Source organism: Bos javanicus, chromosome 8 (genome assembly GCF_032452875.1).
Source record: "Bos javanicus breed banteng chromosome 8, ARS-OSU_banteng_1.0, whole genome shotgun sequence".
Lineage (NCBI taxonomy): Eukaryota > Metazoa > Chordata > Mammalia > Artiodactyla > Bovidae > Bos > Bos javanicus.
In genome coordinates, this window is record NC_083875.1 from 22,498,299 (window position 1) to 22,522,218 (window position 23,920).

General features: G+C 38.0%; 1 long non-coding RNA gene across 1 annotated transcript in view; it reads right to left on the reverse strand.

The window, feature by feature from the left end:
* The window catches only part of LOC133252496 (uncharacterized), a 73,236-nt gene that overhangs the window by 3,508 nt on the left and 45,808 nt on the right, over positions 1-23,920 (reverse strand). The window contains exon 2 of the long non-coding RNA XR_009737954.1: positions 20,745-20,866. This is a non-coding gene — a long non-coding RNA (uncharacterized LOC133252496). The remainder of the gene's footprint in view (positions 1-20,744; positions 20,867-23,920) is intronic.

Sequence of the window (23,920 nt, forward strand, 5' to 3'; positions counted from 1 at the left end):
CTATGACAAAGCTAGACAGTGTATTCAAAAGCAGAGACATCACTTTGCTGACAAAGGTCCATATAGTCAAAGCTATGGGTTTTCCAATAGTCATGTGCAGATGTGAGAGCTGGACCATAAAGAAAGCTGAGTTCTAAAATCATGGTGCTGGAGAAGACTCTGGAGAGTCCCTTGGACTGCAAGAAGATTCAACCAGTCAATCCTAAAGGAAATCAAATCTAATTATTCATTGGAAGGACTGATGATGAAGCTAACACTCCAATACTTGGGCCACCTGATGTGAAGAGTGACTCATTGGAAAAGACCCTGATGCTGGGGAAGATTGAAGGTAAAAGGAGAAGGGGATGGCAGAGGATGAGATGGTTAGATAGCATCACCAACTCAATAGCAATGGATTTGAGCAAACTCTGGGAGATAGTGAAGGACAGGGAAGGCTGGCACGCTGCAGTCCTGGCATGCTGCTGTGACCATGGGGTCACAAAGAGTCAGACACAACTTAGCAACTGAACAACAACAAATATAAATGTATGTACATATCTAGTATTTTAAATATATAACATTTATGAAAAGTATATTTTATATAAGTATATTGTATATTTATTAAATTGTTATAGATTTTTTAAAGCTATATGTTTTTAAATAAGTCAGTATTCCCATCAGTTACAAGTAGAAGTAAAGATTTATTCACACAACTGTGGTCAATGCCAGTATGCAAAAAAGTATCATCTAAAAACTGCTCCTACCACACTATATCCTGTAACATTTCTCATTGCCAGCTTTGGGGACAAAGTTTGAGAGACCATTAAGACAGAATGAAATGATATTTCTCTGATGTTATTTCAATTTTGGTCTTATACCACAGATTTGGGATGTAAGGCAGATAGAAATATAATATTATAAAAGATGAAAACTCTTGCTCAAGAAAATCTCTCATCACTTCCAAAGTGGTATGAAATTTCTGCTTATGTATGGCAAGCCCTTGTCTTTGTTAATAGAGAGCCCTGTCCTGGAGTCTCTCTTAAACTAGTTTAGTGGCAGATGTGCCGTGCATGATCTGCAAATACAATGGAATTTGAGACCATCAAGCTTGTTTGATTCTTCCACATGCCTATGATCCTTACTCAGCTCTGAACTCTTGACTCTATGACCCAGCCTTGCCTGTACCTCCATAGGTCTTGACATTTCTAAGTTCCCTCCCTGTTTGTTCCTTCAACTTCTCTCAACATACTTTGTTTTATCATGCTTTCAGTTATTCCCCTCTGCCTTTGCCTTGTTCTAATAAATTGTACACCACCACTCTTAGTTTTTCTAGCCTCTCTGCTTTCAGGCCCCTCCCCCAGCCACTCTGACCACAACCCAGTAGAGAGGTACATGGGTATCTGATGCTCCCAAGGCTACAGACTTATGAAGGCTCATCTACCAGCTCTAAACCAATGATTCTCACAGCCATATCACTTTGACTAGAATTTATAAAATAAATTCCGATGATATGTATTTTCTAGGGTGTTTTTACCATCACCTTGGCCAGAAGGAAAGGATGTGGGCTTCATTTGCAGTTGTGGGGACAATGAAGCACCTGTAGAATCTGGTGCATTGCAAAGGTATGACTTTCCTCTCACCCACTAAGTTCAGATATTGCTTCCTGGTAATCAGGAAAATAAGTAAAACTTAAACCTGAAGCTAAAACCAAAAGTTTCATTTGAGTCAATAATTTTTAACATTGCCATAACTAAATATCACACTAGAAAAGCTGACCAGATTTTTTATGTTTAATTAGAATTTTATTTCTTTTTCCCCAGTTTGCATTCAAACATTGTATAACTTAAAATCCTTTCTTTTCAGCTATTCACTTTTCCATGAAACATGTTCTTCTTGTAGCCTAATGACTCTGTTCAACTCAGCAAACATTTGGTAGGCATCAATTATCTTCAAAATATTATAAATGCAAAGTGAGTCATAGTAAATATAGCTAACAGTTCTTGACTGCTTACTCTGTTCAAGGTACAACAATTGCCATATATTATTTTATTTAACCCTCATAGCAACAGTATGAGACAGAGGGAATGCTATTTTCAGCTACCAAACTAAAAATTACCTGTAAAATTATAAAACCTTAGACATTGAAATTTAGATGTATTCTAAAGTATTGTCAAAATATATTTATCAAACTGACAAATGACATATGAAACACAAATAGGCAAATACGTAATCTTAGGGGCAAATGTGCAGAAGACTACTGCCCACTTACTTAGACTTTGAATTCACGAACAGTCTTTGCCATTGATGTCCTACTATAGGCATTTCATTGTTTGTTAGCATTTCTTCCAAGATTTGGAATGGTGTGAGGATAGGAAAAAAAAAAAGGAGAAAATAGAATTCAGCATTTTTCCACAGCTACACTCTGGTGAGAAGTTTGTTAGGGATAGTTGGAATGACAGATTCAACTAAGATTTTGAATCCCCATAGTCCCTGAGATTCAGATTTACATGTTGAATTTGGAATTGAACTAGAAAGCACTCAGATTTTTTGACCACTTGTAAAATCTAAAGGCTTTCTGTGCATTATCCCATTTAGTGATTACATCTATATGACATAGTATTCATATACCAGTTTTATAGATAAAGAAACCAAGATTCACAAAGTTACAGTAATATGTGCAAGTTATCAAACTTGTGATAACTTGGAGGAAAGTAGCAGAAAAGCCTCAATGAAATAATGAGTTTTGAAGTCAGGTAGATATGGGTTCAAATTAGAGCTCTGATATATTTCTGCTGAGTAAACTTGGACCAGTTCCTTAACTTGCTTGAACTCTGCTTCTCTCAGTTCAGTTCAGTTCAGTTCAGTTGCTCAGTCGTGTCCGACTCTTTGCGACCCCATGAATCGCAGCACGCCAGGCCTCCCTGTCCATCACCAACTCCCGGAGTTCACTCAGACTCACGTCCATCGAGTCAGTGATGTCATCCAGCCATCTCATCCTCTGTCGTCCCCTTCTCCTCCTGCCCCCAATCCCTCCCAGCATCAGAGTCTTTTCCAATGAGTCAACTCTTCGCATGACGTGAGTTTCGCATACTGGAGTTTCAGCTTTAACATCATTCCTTCCAAAGAAATCCCAGGGCTGATCCCCTTCAGAATGGACTGGTTGGATCTCCTTGCAGTCCAAGGGACTCTCAATAGTCTTCTCCAACACCACAGTTCAAAAGCATCAATTCTTCAGCGCTTAGCCTTCTTCACAGTCCAACTCTCACATCCATACATGACCACAGGAAAAACCATAGCCTTGACTAGACGAACCTTTGTTGGCAAAGTAATGTCTCTGCTTTTGAATATGCTATCTAGGTTGGTCATAATTTTCCTTCCAAGGAGGAAGCATCTTTTAATTTCATGGCTGCAGTCACCATCTGCAGTGATTTTGGAGCCCCAAAAATAAAGTCTGACACTGTTTCCACTGTTTCCCCATCTATTTTCCATGAAGTGATGGGACCGGATGCCATGATCTTAGTTTTCTCAATGTTGAGCTTTAAGCCAACTTTTTCACTCTCCACTTTCTCTTTCATCAAGAGGCTTTTTAGTTCCTCTTTACTTTCTGCCATAAGGGTGGTGTTGTCTGCATATCTGAGGTTATTGATATTTCTCTCGGCAATCTTGATTCCAGCTTGTGCTTCTTCCAGCCCAGCATTTCTCATGATGTACTCTGAGTATAAGTTAAATAAGCAGGGTGACAATATATAGCCTTGACGTATTCCTTTTCCTATTTGGAACTAGTCTGTTGTTCCATGTCCAGTTCTAACTGTTGCTTCCTGACCTGCATACAGATTTCTCAAGAGGCAGATCAGGTCATCCGGTATTCCCATCTCTTTCAGAAGTTTCCACAGTTTATTGTGATCCACACAGTCAAAGGCTTTGGCATAGTCAATAAAGCAAAAATGGATGTTTTTCTGGAATTCTCTTGCTTTTTCAATGATCCAGCGGATGTTGGCAATTTGATCTCTGGTTCCTCCGCCTTTTCTAAAACCAGCTTGAACATCAGGAAGTTCACGGTTCATGTATTGCTGAAGCCTGGCTTGGAGAATTTTGAGCATTACTTTACTAGCGTGTGAGATGAGTGCAATTGTGTGGTAGTTTGAACATTCTTTGGCATTGCCTTTCTTTGGGAAGCTTCTCTAAGTAACTATAATACTATTTCATAGGCTTGCTGTAATAATGAAATAAGGTAACATATGCTGCATTCAACAGGATGGCAAAGAGTCAGACGTGACTTAGCGACTGAACAACAGATGCTCAATAAATGATAGTTCTTCAAATGCCCACACTTTGTAATTACTGTAATAAGGGAAAATGCAGGCCTGCCTCAGCTGAGCCCAGGATCTTCCTCAGATGGCAATCACTATGTCCTAGAGGAAGATGTAAAGAATGACAAAAAAGAGAGTAAAATTTATATGAGGAGAGGATAAAGGTAGGAGAAAACTAAGGAGGGCCAGAAAGAACTGTTCATATTAAATGATACCAAATCAGGAATTCTTTGGTTTTTAAACAGCATAAACCACATTTTTTTAATGAGTTTATTGGCAAGATACGGGATGAAATAGCTCACAGAATCAAAGGAAACTTGAATAACTAGCTTTTTGCAGGACATAGAAGGTAGGGAAGGCAAAACCTGTCATTTGGCTGGTTGGATAGTCTCTTCAGGACATGACCATAGGAATGAAGCCTCCAACTATTTCTTTCCCTAAGACACTCTCAAAGATTCAAAGTCCTAAGACAGAGTGTGAATTAGCCTACATTGTATCACATACTTGCCCCCTTGGTTAAAAGAGTCCAATCATCTTGAATGATAGTTTCAAATGACAGATTGTATTGGGAGGCAGGATTTACCAGGGAAAGTTGGGGTCCTGTAAGAGAAGGAGTCGGAGAAGGCAGTGGCACCCCACTCTAGTTCTCTTGCCTGGAAAATCCCATGGATGGTGAAGCCTGGTAGGCTGCAGTCCATGGGGTCGCTAAGAGTCGGATGCGACTGAGCGACTTCACTTACTTCTCACTTTCATGCATTGGAGAAGGAAATGGCAACCCGCTCCAGTGTTCTTGCCTGGAGAATCCCAGGGACGAGGGAGCCTGGTGGGCTTCCTTCTATGGAGTCGCACAGAGTTGGACATGACTGAAGCGACTTAGCAGTAGCAGCAGCAAGAGAAGAAGTAAGGAAGTCTGAGTCAGCAAAACCTACAGGGTCCATGACAAAGTATTTCTGGGTATGTGAGAAATGGTACAGGAGAAAACCTAATTCTGGGCAAATCTCTTTTATCTCATTGATCAAAATACTTTACAAGTGTTCCTTTATGTTTGGCCCCCATGACATTATGAACTCCTTGCAGGCAGGAGGCTGCTTTGAATATTTGTCCTCAGTACTTGTCACGTAGGGAGTTCTCCTACAAGTCTTAGACACAAAAAGTTTCCATTTCACCATGCAATAAAGTTTCAGTAGAACCATTATGGGTTAGGTCCCATAAACAAAGGAAGAATATTAATTTGTATGAATCCTGAATATAGATGATTAAGTTCATAATTAGATGATGCATCAAATTAGTTAAAAGTTCAGTTTTCAGTCTTTAGAATCTGTGAGTAATGTAGCAAACAAGAGTAATAAACTTTATTGTGTGCTTTGACATGTGCAGCAATAGATTTATTCCGGGCTAGTTGGCTTCTTTTTTTTTTTTTTTTTTTAAGGAGGAGGCAATGGCACCCCACTCCAGTACTATTGCCTGGAAAATCCCATGGACGGAGGAGCCCGGTAGGCTGCAGTCCATGGGGTTGCTAAGAGTCAGACACGACTGAGCGACTTCCCTTTCACTTTTCACTTTCATGCATTGGAGAAGGAAATGGCAACCCACTCCAGAATTCTTGCCTGGAGAATCCCAAGGACGGGGGAGCCTGGTGGGCTGCCCTCTCTGTGGTTGCACAGAGTCGGACACAACTGAAGTAACTTAGTTGGTTTTTTTAAAAACTCAAAATCTCATTTAAAACATAAATAAGATACATAAAGAAAGATTCTGGCCCTTCACATCCATCCCTGATCAGGGAGTGATGTAATTTATCCAATACCACACCCCAACAACCTACAGTTCTGAATGGTTTTCTCACAGGAGCTTGTGTGTATATCGATTTAGCTATATCTCTTACCAGGTTCCCTTAGTGAGTAGGATATATTTCAAAGGCTTAGAGATATAGTCTAAAACCTTGAGATGTAGTCTAAAATATGGCCCTTAAAACCCAAACTCATGTTTATTAGCATTGAACACTAGCAATTGATAACATACTTGGTAGTATTTGTTTTGTTAAAGCCTGAAATAAATTAAGTTTTAGGGTCAGAGTTTAAAAGAAAAGTTATGGAAGATTCTTAGAACTGTTATGACTATTTTTATTTCAAATAATTAATTGCAAGTGACCTTCAAATTTTATGTAACTAAATAATGAGTCAATTTTTCAAAGAAACTAGAACTTTTTGGTCATCTGTAGATGATATATAATGAGCTCGGGACTGTATCTTTGTTTCTCTGTTGTTGGTGTATTTCCACCATGGCTCCAAGATGTACTGGGCAAGACTTTAAAAACTAGAAAATAGAAAGGAAACTCTCCCATTTATGTCACCAAGCAAGATTGTTAACAATCTTCCACAACCCATCCCAGTATCATTTTTCATCTTCTGTAAACACAATCATTGATGTTTTGTAAATATTTCCTCCTTAGAAGAAAACAGTTGTTCACTAGAAGTAGAGACATTCATTTTTACATGGAAAATTCCAATTAATTAAGGCTTCCCTGGTGGCTCAGATGGTAAAGCGTCTGTCTGCAATGCAGGAGACCCGGGTTCGATCCAATTAATTAACAAAACATCAACTAGTAGGTTTCCACAATGTCAGTGATGAAGCTAAAAGTCATTAGCCCTTATCACAAAGTTGTCAATAAAGGGATTGTGTGATATAGGACAAAAAGGGAAGTGTTCAAATAGCGGTAATTATCACTTGGATTTCTAGAGGGCTGTAAAATACTCCTGTTACCTTATGCCTCCCCTTCCAAGTGTGAAGCAGATAACAAGAGTGGTCCTCTCTCTTAACTGATTGCAAGCCTAAAGCAAAATGGTCAATTGACTTACCTGGGCTAATAAAATCACTTCTAAACCAAGGGTAACATCATAAATCTTTACTATCTGCAATGGTTAATATTATGTGTCAACCTGGCCCAGTTTTTTGGCCAAAGTGAAGTGAAAGTAGCTCAGTCATGTCCAGCTCTTTGTGACCCCATGGACTATACAGTCCCTGGAATTCTCCAGGCTGGGATACTGAAGTGGGTAACCTTTTCCTTCTCCAGGGGATCTTCCCAACCCAGGAACTGAACCCAGGTCTCCCGCATAGCAGGTGGATTCTTTACCAATTGAGCCACCAGGTAAGTCCAAGCATATGGAGTGGGTAGCCTATCTTTTCTCCAGGGTATCTTCCCAACCGAGGAATTGAAACGGGGTCTCCGACATTGCAGGCAGATTCTTTACCAACTGAGCTACAACTGGCACAGCTTTTTGGCCAAACACCAGTCTAGATTTTGCTGTGAAGCCGTTTTAGTTGTGAAAGTGAATGTCGTTTCGACTCTTTGCGACCCCATGATCTACACAGTCCATGGAATTCTCAGACCAGAATACTGGAATGGGTAGCCTTTCCCTTCTCCAGGGGACCTTCCCAATCCAGGGATTGAACCCAAGTCTCCTGTATTGCAGGTGGATTCTTTATCAGTTGAGCCACCAGGGAAGCCCAAAAATACTGGAGTGGGTAGCCCTATCCCTTCTCCAGCAGCTCTTCCCGACCCAGGAATCAAACTGGGGTCTCCTGCATTGCAGGCGGATTCTTTACCAACTGAGCCATGAGGGAAGCTTAACATTTATTCAGTAGGCCTTGAGTAAGACAAGTTACCCTCATAATGTGAGTGAGTTTTATCCAGTCAGCTGAGAGCCTTAAGAGCAAGGACTGAATGGAAGGACTTCTCTTCAAGACAGCCACGTAGAAACCCTCCTGAATCTCCATACTGCTGCTCGGTAAAATTCAGACTCAAAGTTATAACATCAACTCTTATCTCAATTTCCAGACTGCTGGCTTGCTCCTCACAATCACAAGAGCCAATCCAGTTATATATATATACATACATACATTGCTGCTACTGCTGCTAAGTCGCTTCATTCATGTCTGACTCTGCGATCCCATAGACAGCAGCCCACCAGGCTCCCCAGTCCCTGGGATTCTCCATGCAAAAACACTGGAGTGGGTTGCCATTTCCTTCTCCAATGCATGAAAGTGAAAAGTCAAAGGAAGTCGCTCAGTCGTGTCTGACTCTTAGCAACCCCATGGACTGCAGCCTACCAGGCTCCTCAGCTCATGGGATTTTCCAGGCAAGAGTACTGGAGTAGGGTGCCATTGCCTTCTCCACATACATACACACATATATGTAAATATTCAATTGAATATATACATTTAAATGTATAAAATTTAAACATATATAATCTTAATGTGAAATATGTGTTGGTCTGCTTCTCTGGAGAACCCTGACTAATACATTATCTTAGAGTGTTTCCAAAGTTTTCATAAATGGAAGTCAAGTGGCTCTTAAATTTAAATAGCTAAAGTAGATGATTTTTTTCTAATTTCATATTTTATAAATCTATAAACAGCACCACATTTTCTCTCACTTCCTTATTTAAAACCTACAAATGGCTTTCCAACCCCCAACATCTGTGTTTTCTGCTCCCAGACAGAAGGTTCATCTTACAAGATAACCAGCATCAAGCATTTACCAAATCACTTCCTTCTCTTGGGCGTGAACAGTCAGTGGAAAAAAGAATGCCCTAGTCTGTGCCCTTGTGAACACAGAACGAAAACATCTGGGAATAGATGCTTTTAATCATTTCAGAAAAGTGTCTGAGCAGATTGTTCTAGCCCATACTAGATATTTCTGCCCAGACAACTGGGGTCTACCCTCCATATCAGATTACTTTCTACTCTGAGGACTGCTGGCTACCTAGTGAGAAGGTTTTAACCATTGGCGCTCATTTCTTCAAACTCCCTTTCTATAACTTGAGCTGTTTTCACAGTACAATGTTTCCCTAGATGTGACGCAATACTTACTGTCCTGTTTTCCTAGGGTATACTTTGATGTACCTGGTCACTTTGATGCAATTTGAAAAATACTCTGGTGCCTGTAAATGAATACAGAAGACACATTGGTCTCATTTGTTGTTGCTCAGTGGTTTCTGATTCTTTTGCGACCCCATGCACTGCAGCCCACCAGAGTCCTCTGTCCATGGGATTTCCCAGGCAAGAATACTGGAGTGGGTTACCATTTCCTTCTCCCGGGGATCTTCCCAACCCAGGGATTGAACTCACAACTCCTACATGGGCAGGCAGATTCTTTACCACTGAGCCACTCGGGATGCCCCTTGGTCCCATTAGCAACACATTTAAAAATTATCTTTGAATAAATAAATAAGTAAAAATAAAAATTATCTCTTTGGTTACTGCTGTAGAGGGTACATCTACTTTGGCTCTATTGTTATTTTCTTCAGTGTGAGTGGAAAACGTTTCCTGACACAGTTCCTACAATCTGAGAATAATGTTCCCATTTGGTATCTGAGGTTCCTGTGTGCTACTTAAGCTGTCCTATTCCTGAGTAATCTGGCCATGTGATTTGTCCCTGTGTCTGAGTTATTCAGCATCCAAGTCCTAAACCTAGTAATCCTCTGTTGTCAACATGTTGGAAAGAACTTGGGTTATTCCATTCCCACCCCTCACTAAGCATTGTACACTGTTTACCTTTTGAGACAGTAATAAAATGTCCCATAACGGAAGCAGAAATCTGTAAAAATCTCCCAACAAAAGATTAGTCATAAAATGAGTGTGTAGAAAGTTGGGCTGCATGGAAGTCCAACAGGGTGTTTCACTTCAGGGTTCCAACGCATAGGCATGACGGTGCCCACCACCGCCACTACCATCACAACAGCAAGGAAAAGACAAGAAAAGGGGGGTAAACCTCACACAATTCTAATCAATTATAATCACAGGAGGAAACCTTGACCTGATTATGTAAAATCTGGATTGTGTGCCTGTATTAAATCAACAGAAGGAAGAAGGTCTATATAAGACCTAGTAAAAGAGAAGTAAAAAGTAAGAAGTGGTCAGTGTATCTCACGCATCATCCACAGGGGAAATGCCTTAAACTTTGGGCTTGGAAATTTCATTCCTTTAGGCAGAAAATAAAGATAAAAATTTACACCACATGGTTCTTAGTCTGGGGCAGAAAACATTCTAAGCACTCTAACTCATTTGATATGCATCAGTCAGTCACTCAGTTCAGTCACTCAGTCATGTCCAACTCTTTGCAACCCCATGAATCGCAGCACACCAGGCCTCCCTGTCCATCACCAACTCCCAGAGTTCACTCAGACTCACATCCATCAAGTAAGTGATGCCATCCAGCCATCTCATCCTCTGTCATCCCCTTCTCCTCCTGCCCCCAATCCCTCCCAGCATCAAAGTCAATGTATAGCAGGCTATAAATAGGAAGTATTATTATCCATATTTTCATATAAGAAAACTGAGGGACAAAACTTGCATTTATATCACTTGCCCAAAGCCAAGAGTGGAGCTGAACTTGAATCTAGAGAGCCTGACCCCAGGATCTGCTCTCTAATATTAGAATATAGTAAAAGGGGAAAGACTGCTTCACTTTCTCTTTGAGAAGAGAGAAGAGTAAACTAGCATTGTTGCGCACCTGCTTATTGCTGAGGACTGTGCCAAGAGTTTTACGTACATTGTGCTGGAAACAATCCTATGAGTCAAACCATCTAATCCCCATTTTACAGAAGTAGAAACTAGGCCTCAGGGAGGTCCCCGTAGAAACAAGTACTTTCTAGGGGATCATCGGGATCTTGTCAAAATCAAAGCTAGTGTGTCTGCTCCCTTTCACTCATCTGGAAACTAAGCAACAAACAAATTTTGTATGTTAAACAGGCCTTGACAAGAAACGCAATCTTGAGACTGCGGTCCATTTGTTCATCTGATACGGACCATTGGACCAGTTGATAAAACGGACACACATACACACCACACACACACACACACACACACCATGTGCAAGAAACAAAAACAGGAAATTCAGTTTGGCCGTCTTCTGAACTAATCAAATTGAGCTGAGCATGACTCAACTTTAATAGACCTCTTTCTACTGATTATGTGAGTCAACAGAGAGTGTTATGTTTAAGGAAAAAGGAGTCTACAGAACTTAACACATTTAGAATCCCTACAATTGTTTGGTTAGCTCCATAAAGACTCATTTAGATATAGGAAGGAAGATCCAAAGTTACAATAGAAGTCAAAGCCAGAACTAAGATCACCACCCGTAATTTTCTTCAAGTATGACTTTCCCAGAAACCTTTCCTTTAAATAAACTCACATTTTCTTTTTTTAAGTCTGACTATATAAATATATATAAACTTTTTATTTTGTATTGGAGTCTAGCCTATTAGCAATGTTGTGATAGTTTCGGGTGAACAGCAAAGGGACTTAGCCATTCATAAACATGTATCCATTCTCCTTCAAACTCCCCTACCATGATAAAAGTAATGTATTTCATAGGAAGTTCTATGGAAAATAAATAAAGAAATTTTAAGATTCTAAAACTCACTATCCTATAATAATCAGGTCAATATCTGAGACTGAAATAGGACTTTGCAATGTATGTATTATAGATATTTGGATCATGCTACATGTATATTTCTATGTCCTTTTTCATTTAATACTTCATCTGAAATATTTTTCTATATTATTAAACATTCTTTTATGTTTAAAGATTGCACAGTATTTATAACACAAATATATCACAGGATATCTTCTACTGCTGGACATTCATGTTGTTTCTAGACTGCACCATTATAAACCAATGAATAGAAGTAGCAAGAGCATAAACACATTACTCTGAAAATTGATAAATAAGAGAAAGAATCAAGGACATGTATCTTACCTGTCCTGCATGAATTATTTTAGAGTAACCAAATTGTTGAAAAAGAGAGGTTTATCTTTGTAGAAAATTTCTAGTTAATTAATGCAAAAGAATTGGCAGAATTAGAAGAATATCATTTTGTCTTCTAAAGAACATTTGGGTACATATATCTTTAGAAAACAAAATAGTTACTAAAGGGGAGAGGCAAATTAGTAGTATGGAATTAAGATACAAACTACCATATATAAAATAGATAAACAACAAGGATCTATTGTATTTAGGGAATTATAGTCATTATCTTGTAATAACTTTTTCTAACCTTTTTATTTTGTAATAACTTTTAATGGCATATATTCTTTAAAATACTGAATCATTATGTTGAATACTTGAAACTAATATTGTAAAAAAACTATACTTTGATTTAAAAAAATCTAATGAAATAATGAATGTAGGCAATGATCATTAATGAAAGTTATAACTAACAATAATGTAAAAAGTCAATAAGGAAACTGATAAAAATAAAGGGGGGGCTCACCAGAACCTATAAATCTTCAGTAAAAGTGGGGCAACCAGAAATTTTATGCATGATACAGCAGGAAGTACAAAACACCACACATACAGTACTCTTGCCAAAAAATAAAAATAAAAATGAGCCTGTCTCTAATAAGCCTCACCCTAAGTACAACTTTACAGGAAATAAGTGGGCTAGAAAAAAACTGAATGAAACCATGAAGCAAACAACAGCTAAATCTAGAATGAGGAACATTCTACAGGACAGATAACCTAATTTATTTATCCAAATAAATAAAGAGGAAAGAGGAAGGGGGCAACTGTTATACATTAGAAGAAACTTATGAGACATAATGTCAACCAACATATGCATTGTGTAGACCTCTTTTGGATTCAAATGTGAAGAAAACAGGAGAAAAACATTCTTGGGACAATGAAGAAATTTTAGCATAAAACCTGTTCAATTCTCTAGACTTAATAACAACCTTTGAATAATTTTTAAAGATTTTATCATGTTCAGGTATTTACAAAGAAAATAAGATTTCTTGGATTTGCTTTAAAATACTCCTGGAGAAAGAGAAAGAGAGGAAACCAGGGACAGAAATAGAGCAGAAATAGATGAAACAAGACCTGGAAAATCTCACCAACTGTTGAAGCTGGATAAGGGGTACATAGAGATTTGTCGTAATAGTTTCTCTATGTTGGTATAAAATTTTCCATAATAAAAAAATCCTAAAATATTGATATAAAACTCTTTTTGTGTGTGTAGCTTTGAAATTTTTACTGAAACCACAGAATATATTCCCAGGAAGAGAACTATGGGGTCAAAGGCATAAGCTTTTTGAGGTTCTCAGAAAAAAATTTTAAGTGCTCTCCAGAAAGTCTGTACCAGTTTATTAACTGCACTAAGATGTATGTGTCCATCTCACCAGACCATCACCAAATTGAATATATATTTTAAAACATTCATTCTATTTTGATAGATAAGGGTATATTGTTTCAGTTAATGTTTTTTCAAGAAATGGGTTGAAATCTTTTAATTGTAATTAGTCATGTATTTCTTCTTCACCGAATTGTCTGGTATATTCTTTGTCCATTTTTTATTTAAGCCTTAGTGATTTTTGTTCTTTGATTGTAAGGTGTTTTTAAATAACAGCTCTTCTTAATCTGATGCCAAATATTTCTCCTTTATTTATGTTTTAAATATTCAGAAATAAATTTTTTATGTAATCAAATCTATAGACTTTGGTCTATGCTTTTTTTCATTTTGTTCAAGCTTAAAAATTTTTGTCCTCCCTAAGATGAGGTAGATTCACTTTCTCATAGTTTTATTTTAATGACTTTACCTTTTTAAATTTTTTATTTATCTAGATTTCACCTTGGTGCATGGTGAAATGCACATTGTGAAATGCACATGGTGAAATACAGGCTTACTTTATTGTTTACCAAATAATAAGCTAGTCATTTTTTTTCTTTTTCATTAAAATTTTTTTCTTTTATTATACCATCTGACACATAATAAGTCTCTTCATAGAGTACTCTCATATGTTCCTGGTTCTCTTGATAACATGGCTTCCTTTTACTGTTGAATTTTGTGCCTATACCATATTATTATGGCTTTGTACCTGGTGAATAGACTTGTTTAACTAGATAAGAAATGAGAGAAACAAGAAGAGGGCACGTAGAATATATATATATATATTATATATATAATGTATACAGTAGATTTTTATCAGATAGAGTGTATCATCTATATCATCCAGCATTTTGTTAGCATCTACACAAAGTCTGTATACTATAGAAAAGAGAGCAAAGACTCTGGAGTGAGTATACAAAGATCCACAGTCTGGTTTTGTTTATTTACTGGTTGTGTGTTCTTGGATGAAGCACTTAACTTCTCCGATTCTGTCTCCTCCATTGCAAAATGAACATAAAAACATCTATACCATGTGAGACATCCTTATAAAATATAAAACACCGTGTATTTTTAAATTAAATGTTGACAATGCCCAGGATACTTAAAAAAAAAAAGTAACAATGATTTCATTGGGAAGATGCTGAAGATACTTGACATGTCTTTTTCAGTAATTTCTGCAGTAAAGATGTCCACTTTTAATACAAATGCGTATTATTCAATCTGCCAGTTATGCTGAAATGGGTTTAAAAAAAAACACACACAAAAAAAACTTTCTTTGGCTTTTGGAAATTCTGCATCATTAACGGAATTAAACATTTTCAATTAATTTCAATCTGGTACGATCAATTTGACTGACATATGGGATAGACAAAAATCTAGCTTCATTACTTTGTGCCTCTTGGCAACTGCTTACAGACTTGGCTTCACCTACACACTGAGGCATTCTAAGTAGAAGAGGAAAAACTCCCCACCACAGTCGTAAACAAATAGGTCAGATACTGTGCTTAAAATGATCTTTGAAAATACTTTCAACAAGCAAGCTCTGCATAAACTCTCTTTGGTATCGGAAGCTGTGGTCTGTGCCTTTAAAAAGATGGAGAGACCACAGCCCTTGCCTTAGTGCAGCAAGGAGGGATGAAACACAGCTGGGACTTGGGGAAGCTGCCAGGTTTCCAGCAGTACTTTGGAGTGCTTGCCCTCCCTCCTTCTGCGTTAACAACTTTGCGGCTACCTACAGCTGACAGCCCTGCTCTCATAACCTTCAACCCCCAATTTTACCCACGCTGGCTGTCTTCTCTCACCCAGCCAGGCGATGGTTCCTAGCTGGCTTTCCAAACTTCTGTCCTCGCTTGGTGTGCCTGGCTTCCTCCCTTATGTCAACAAGTTCTAGCAGGTAGAACATGAGTAGGAGCAAGCTTTCAAAATATACTTGGTGAGTAGAACTGAACTTCAAATGAATAGCATAAAAAGTGCTACTAGAAAGGTGAAAAATGCCAGACTTAATGTGAATAATACAGTCTCATACAGCTACCACCAGTAAATTTTATGAGCACTGAATTCTAGTGGAACATAGATTTCTTGACTATTCATATTTACATATCTTTCAAAGCGGAGAGAAGAGATTTAAGTGAAAAGCATATGTACTGTACTAAAGCAGTACAATTAAATTCTCAGCCCAGCTTGGCTTTTTTTCCATGCAAAAAAATAGAGGAAAACAACAGAATGGGAAAGACTAGGGATCTCTTCAAGAAAATTAGAGATACCAAGGGAACATTTCATGCAAACATGGGCTCGATAAAGGACAGAAATTGTAGGGACCTAACAGAAGCAGAAGATATTAAGAAGAGGTGGTAAGAATACACAGAAGAACTGTACAAAAAAGATCTTCACAACCCAGATAATCACAATGGTGTGATCACTGACCTTGAGCCAGACATCCTGGAATGTGAAGTCAAGTGGGCCTTAGAAAGCATCACTACGAACAAAGCTAGTGGAGGTGATGGAATTCCAGTTGAGCTATTTCAAATCCTGAAAGACGATGCTGTGAAAGTGCTGCACTCAATATGCCAGCAAATTTGGAAAACTCAGCAGTGGCCACAGGACTGGAAAAGGTCAGTTTACATTCCAATCCCAAAGAAAGGCAATGCCAAAGAATGCTCAAACTATTGCACAATTGCACTCATCTCACACACTAGTAAAGTAATACTCAAAATTCTCCAAGCCAGACTTCAGCAATACGTGAATCGTTTATTTCCAGTTGTTCAAGCTGGTTTTAGAAAAGGCAGAGGAACCAGAGACCAAATTGCCGACATCTGCTGGATCATCAAAAGAGCAAAAGAGTTCCAGAAAAACATTTATTTCTGCTTTATTGACTATGACAAAGTCTTTGACTGTGTGGATCACAATAAACTGTGGAAAATTCTGAAAGAGATGGGAATACCAGACCACCTGACCTGCCTCTTGAGAAACATGTATGCAGGTCAGGAAGCAACAGTTAGAACTGGACATGGAACAACAGACTGGTTCCAAATAGGAAAAGGAATACGTCAAGACTGTATATTGTCACTCTGCTTATTTAACTTATATGCAGAGTACATCATGAGAAATGCTGGGCTGGAAGAAGCACAAGCTGGAATCAAGATTGCCAGGAGAAATATCAATAACCTCAGATATGCAGATGACACCACCCTTATGGCAGAAAGTGAAGAGGAACTAAAAAGCCTCTTGATGAAAGTGAAAGAGGAGAGTGAAAAGTTGGCTTAAAACTCAACATTCAGAAAACGAAGATCATGGCATCTGGTACCATCACTTCATGGAAAATAGATGGGGAAACAGTGGAAACAGTGTCAGACTTTATTTTTGGGGGGCTCCAAAATCACTGCCGATGGTGACTGCAGCCATGAAATTAAAAGACACTTACTCCTTGGAAGGAAAGTTACAACCAACTTAGATAGCATATTGAAAAGCAGAGACATTACTTTGCCAACAAAGGTCCGTCTAGTCAAGGCTATGTATGGATGTGAGAGTTGGACTGGGAAGAAAGCTGAGCACCAAAGAATTGATGCTTTTGAACTGTGGTGTTGGAGAAGACTCTTGAGAGTCCCTTGGACTGCAAGGAGATCCAACCAGTCCATTCTGAAGGAGATCAGCCCTGGGATTTCTTTGGAAGGAATGATGCTAAAGCTGAAACTCCAGTACTTTGGCCACCTCATGTGAAGAGTTGACTCATTGGAAAAGACTCTGATGCTGGGAGGGATTGGGGGCAGGAGGAGAAGTGGACGACAGAGGATGAGATGGCTGGATGGCATCACTGACTCGATGGACATGGGTCTGAGTGAACTCCAGGAGTTGGTGATGGACAGGGAGGCCTGGCATGCTGCGATTCATGGGGTTGCAAAGAGTCAGACACGACTGAGCGACTGAACTGAACTGAACTGAATGAAATCTCCCGAGATATTTATTAGTTTCAATATGAGCACAATTAAAAGGAGAGAAGATTGGTATCAAGTTTATATAGCTTTAGGTGTGAACTATCATGGAAATCTATATACCATCCCATACTTAAATTTAATTCATTCAATGTATACCTTGTTGATATAACTATAGTAGATTTATACTTATATGCATAAGATTTAGTTGAATATAAACAAAATAGTCATGTATAGTCTACTCTACAATCACCAAGCATAGACCAGAACCCCAAACTGACTATAATTCAAATAAATAAATCCTTTATTCTTATGCTTTAAGTCTTGAAATTAAAAGTCCTTTATATTTTCATCTAATTTCTCAAACTCCTATTAAATGCCTCCCGTGTGATAAGCATAGCTAAGCATTTAGCCATACATTTCCTCTTTTAAATCAGATAATAACCCTGGGAAATTGGTATTATCACGATTTAACATTTTTTATTTATTTATTTTTGGTTGCTCTGGGTCTTCATTGCTGTGCCAGCTTTTTTCTAGTTGTGGTGAGCAGGGGCCACTCTCCAGTTTGGTGAGCAGACTTCTCATTGTCCTGGCTTCTCTTGTTGCAGAACACTGGCTCTGGGACGCGCTGGCTTCTCTCTAGTTGTGGCACATGGGCTCAGTAGTTGTAGCTCCCAAGTTCTAGAGCACAGACTCAATAGTGTGGTACATGGCCTTAGTTTCTCTGAGGCGTGTGGGATCTTCTCAGAACAGGGATCAAACCCGTGTCTCCTGCACTGGCAGATGGATTCTTCACCACTGAACCACCAGGGAATCCCTGTATTATCACTTTAAATTCACCAAAGAACACAAAGCTGAGAGAGCTCAGGCAGCTATAAAGAACAGAACTGGAGTTATAGCTTAGGTCTTCTGATTCTCAGATTTTCCATAGTTTATTGTTCCTTTCCTAAACTTCTTACTAAGCTCAATTGGTAACAATGGTTGAAAAGTATCATTACCACTAAAAAATAACAACAAACGTTCAAAGAGAAAGTGTCATTATAGAATACACTGAAATATAAGATATTATGTCACCTCATATTTAAAAATAGATCATGGATTTTCAAAAAGATTCCAAGTCCAACCACTCTCATCATGTGAAAGCAGAGTACAGAAAAAGCCCAGCAAAGGCAAAGCTCTAAACAGACACAACAAAATTTGACTCTGCCATCATTCACTATCTCTGTTTCTCTGGGTAAGTCACTTCATATCTCAGAACCTCAATTTCCTCATCTATCAAATGGAAAAAGTTATTTCTCCCACAGAGTCTTGACTCAAGGATTAAATTAAATAGTATATAAATGACCCTGGTATATGCCCAGAAAACTGTAGTAAATACGGTAAACATTACATTTTCTAGGGGCAAGTTAGCTGATTTACAGAATAAAGATAGATCAAATGAAAAACACATTCATATGCATAATATGTGTTTGTGTGTCTGTGTAAATTAGAAGGCACATGATATTTGTAGCATGTGTTGGTAATTGCTGCCCCTGGCACCAGTTGATCAGTACATTGACCTACAACTGCAGCCTCACCAATTGCCACTTTATCTGTTCAGCCTCCATTTGAGCTCTTTCCCTTCCTTCGGTCTTGCTGTTTCCCCCACCCACCCCACTGCACCCCACTCTTCCAATCCTGGTTAAGATTACTTCTCTGTTTCATAATAGCAGCTACCTAACCTGCCCAGTTATACAGGTCAGCCATGGAAGTGATTAAGGTCCAAGTCCCCTCTGTACCAAACAATAGTTAATTTGCACCTGTAAGATACAGAGCTAGTATGATTACATTCACTGATTATTTGGGATTGTTTGTTACCTTCCAACACCTTACCCCATTCCAAGCTTCCATACACAAACACACTTTCCTCTCAGTTAATTCATATTTGACTCATATATTTCTACACCAGGCCTTCCAAGTGGCTTTTTGACTTAGGTCTCTAGACCCTAATAGCAGGGAAAGAATTTCTTCTTAAAGGTGTATCCTATTTTGATAACTCTGAAAATTTCCTTTCTCATACTAAGCCAAACTCTCCTTTGGATAAGATTAATCTGAGCTTTTCTTCCCTTTAATGATCCTTTAAAAAAAAAAAAAAAAACACTTCTCACCTAATCCTTTTTCCATGAAATCAGCCCTTCAGATAAGATTCTGTATAAATCAGATTGTACCACAAAGGCATCATGCTAAATGAAAAATGTCAGTCTCAAAAGGTCACATACAGTATAATCCCATTTATATGACATTTTGAGAAAGGGCAAAACCACAGGGACATAAGACACATCAGTTGTAGCCAGGGGTTAGGATCTGGAGGAGATAGGGGAGTGTCACTAGCATCTGACTAGAAAGAGGCAGCGTAAGTGAATTCTTTGGGTATTGAAATTATTCTGCTTCCTGTTGTGTTGGTGATTATAACATGCATGTATTAAAATTCATAGGACTATACACCAGAAAAAGGTGAATATGACTATATGTAAATTTTGAAGAATTACATATATTGATCTCATGTGTCAAATGCTTATCATGATTCTTTCATTTTAATCTTCACAATAACCCCGCAAGATAGATCATTTTATTATCATCCCTGTTTTAATAACACAAATAAAACAGCAGCACAGAGAGGTTAACTAACTTGCCAAGGCCACGGAATTTGATAGAGGCAGAGCTTTGATTTTAACCCTAGCAGTCTGACTCTAGAACTGAATATTTTTACCACTGTCCTACGCTGGCTCTGCAAAGAGAGAAAGTGGCTTCATTTTTCCTCTATCAATGAAAAACACATGACCTCCTTGGCAAGGAAAATATCAGCTAGAACTATTGAGTGAGCCAAAAAGTTTGTTCGGGTTTTTCTGTATGATGCAATGTAAAGCAAACTTTTTGGCTTGCCATATGTAAACGGATCAGCTTGCAAATGCAGCAGAGCATGTGCCACCAAGACCAGCGTGTTTCTGGGCCACAAAATGTCATAATTGTTGTTTTAATAACTTATATTTAAACTTTTCAATTTCCAATTATCTTTGAAATAAAATGCCTTTTTGTTAACATACTAAAAACTTCCAAAATCAACTCTCTAATGCCTATGGACACTGGTTTGAAAATCTTTAAGAGTCCCTTAAAAAATTCTGATTCTGATGCAAAGAAAATAGAATGTACCAATAGGAAGCTCAAATAAATTGTTTAAAAATTTAAAAATCTTACTCCACTCCTTCTCCCTCCCCACTTCCCCAAAACTAAATCCTTCCGGATATTTTTTGGAACTAAAACCTCTTAGTAATGAGACAAACGGATAAATACACCCACGCCTGGTGCCTTGTGGTCATTCTTACACATTCATTTAGGTCTTTCAGTGACTGCAGGCTACAACTTCATTCTATGCACTTTGCAGAAATAAAGCTATCCACTGAAGAAGTGAAGCATGGCAAGCCTCATAATTCAGAAGCAGCAGCAGCTGGAAAGAGAAAACAAAGGGAAAAAATTATGATGGCTTTTAGAAACTAAGAGTCACAGAGAATGCCTAAATTTGGTGAGCACAAACTTGAAATAATAAAGGTTGCTCAGTTATTGATTACAGAAAATCTGCTTCTGGATTTTTAATGTTTGGGACTTGTTTATGATGGATTTAATCACTTTAAAACTGTGCCCAAGACAGGTTATATGCACAGCCACGTACACATTGTCTATCTCCACATGAAAAGGGTCTGAGTTCTATGTGACTTTTCTGCCTTAGATCCACTTTCTCTGAAATATTCAAGAGTTTAATGTATCTATTCTCAGCTCACTACCATCATTTCCCAAACATCTTTAGCCCAAACCCCTTAATATACAGAGGCAGTTCTTCTAATAAATTCTACTAAACCTTATGTAACCTACAATTAAACTTCATCCAGAGTAACATCAAAAAAGGAACCAAAGAGAGATCAGGGCAATATAGGACACATTATTTGAATTCTCTGGTCATCTTCCATAAAATTGCTTTAGCTATATTTATCTTTCAGGGTTAGCATTAGAATCAAATAAAATGATACTGACCTAACAAAGGCCTTGCCATATAACTAGGCTTCCTATAAGTAGTGGTTATAATTATGATCAAGGAAAGAAATCCCGCAGATGGAACATTGTTCATCTATGGCCATTTGCAACTTTATTTCACAATATTTCCTTAGGCAAATTTCTCTACTCCTTGCCTCAATATCAGGTTTGATCTTGCTGTAAACTCATGGGGTTTGCAGTGTTAATTATCAGTTACCAGCATACCTCCTATGAAATACAATGGTTTTGGTTTATGAAATTAGGCTTGCTAGAGAAGTGTTGAAGAGATGTGAAATGACTTTGCAACTTGATGCAGCTAACCCGGGAGATTGCACAATCTTAATTCACAGGCGCAAGCACACACACCCACGCACCCAGGAAGTGCGGGGGGTCTTGTGGAAATCAGTAGCTTATCTATTATGTGCACTCCGGAGCTGTAAACAAGACCATGTGAAGACTCAGCTAGAATGTTTCCTCTGAGTCAGTATTAAACAAACTTCCGAAATGTTAGAGAAGGAAATAAAGCCAGTGTACCCTGAAGACACCCAGGACAGAGAGCTGGGGATGTAGAAATTGTGTTCAACACTGTTAGAGACTGACATAATAAAGTAAGTTCTGTAATAAAAAGCAAATGCTGCTTAATAATCAATAGCTAGTGTGAAATAGAACAGGCTGTAATCCATCAGAATTTACATGACTTATATGTGGACTGGCAAAAAAAATTTTTTAAACCTTTGATGTTTTATTCCATGAGAGTGATAGCACGATTTTCTATTTAGTAATAATAACATTATGTAATAGTCTCAGTATAATTTGGTTCAGAATAAATCAGAGGGAAAGAGCTCATCAATGGTGAGAAAATAAAACCCCAGAAAAGCAAAGATTTTTCACAAACAGCATAGTGTGATACAATGGAAAAGACACAGGCTTTGAAATCAGAAGTGTTCTGACTCTACATTTGCAAGTTTTGTGATCTTGGGCAAGTTACATCTCCTTATTGAGATTCCATCTTCTTATCTATAAGATCATGACATTCATGAAGTTCTTATTATGATCAGATTAGATATTAACTGAGTAAGCAGTCTGACAAATATGGAGAGCTCTACAAATATGAGAAAATGTTTCACTGCTTTAAACTGTAAGTGTCCACAGGTCAACAAAACAGAGTCGGAAAGAAATCAAGTTTAGAATACCCTGGAATTGTTTTTGCTTGACGTAGATAATGAGTTCTACAACTTACATTCCTTTTGACCTGCAGAACATTTTGGTTTTTAGGAAGGAAAAGAGGAATGTCACCTGTAACTGGAAATCTGCAGTTATAGCTGAATATAGAGAACATAAGTAAGAATATAGCTCTTATTTACATATAACTATATTTGAATCTTAGAAGATTGAATATAGAAATGACAAAATAAGAGGAAATAGTTAAAGCACTTTAATCCTTACCAATGTCCGCAAAGTAGGATGTTTCATTAAGTGCTGTCTGGGTGCTCAGACAGTAAAGGACATTACATTTCCGGCAACCCAAGGATTGACCTCACACTTGGACTTCTGAAGGTAAACTTCCGGAGAGGAAATTAAATACAGAGAACCTCTTCCAGTTTGGAATACTGGTTCTGCCAAAATCACTAAGAGAAACATGTAGACGAAGTTATATTTTTAAATTTTACACTAAAAATATTTAAGCCAACAGAAAGGTTGATGTTTTTTCGAAAAGTTACTTAAAATAGAGAGTGAACTCAAAATCAAAATATCCAAAATGTTTTTTTCTCCTTACCTATTCCCTATAAAAATAGGCTCTAAAGTAAGATGAGTTCTTCCTTCCCTCCCTACAATATTATTTCTTAAGCCCTAAACTCCAGGCCTTAAAAATTAAAATATTCAACTGACAGGAAAAGAAAGAACTATAGCTATCGTAATTTACATATATGATATATGTAAATCAAATAAAACATGAAATTTATTCACCCTATTTTTATTTTCCAAGCTACCCAGGATAATTCAAGCTCATGTTGTTCTCTAAGGTGTGTGTACCTTCTGGGTTCAGTGGATACTCTGAAAGGTCAAATAGAGTCCATCCTTCAGGCAGACGAGATGCTGTTCTATTTTTAAAAAACCTCTAGAGAAGGAAATTCCACAAGCTTCCCCAGTTACACATTCCAGTGTCTATCAAATCTCACTGTCTGAAGATTTTTCCTTTTCTCTTATCTAAATCCCTCATGCTGTAACCTAAGCCGATGCCTCTAATCTGGTCCCTAATGGAGATGGTCATCATCCTTCATAGACCAACCAATAAAGCTCTTTTCAGATTCTGTAAGCCAGAAACCACTTGATTTCTAACTCTCTTTATTACAGCTCTTTAGTTATTGTCATACTCATCTATCATTTTTTTCCAAGTTTGCTTCCTCCAACCTTGTATTCATTTCACATATCCTTTGAAAATAATGTTTTTAAAAAGCAAAAGAAATAAAAA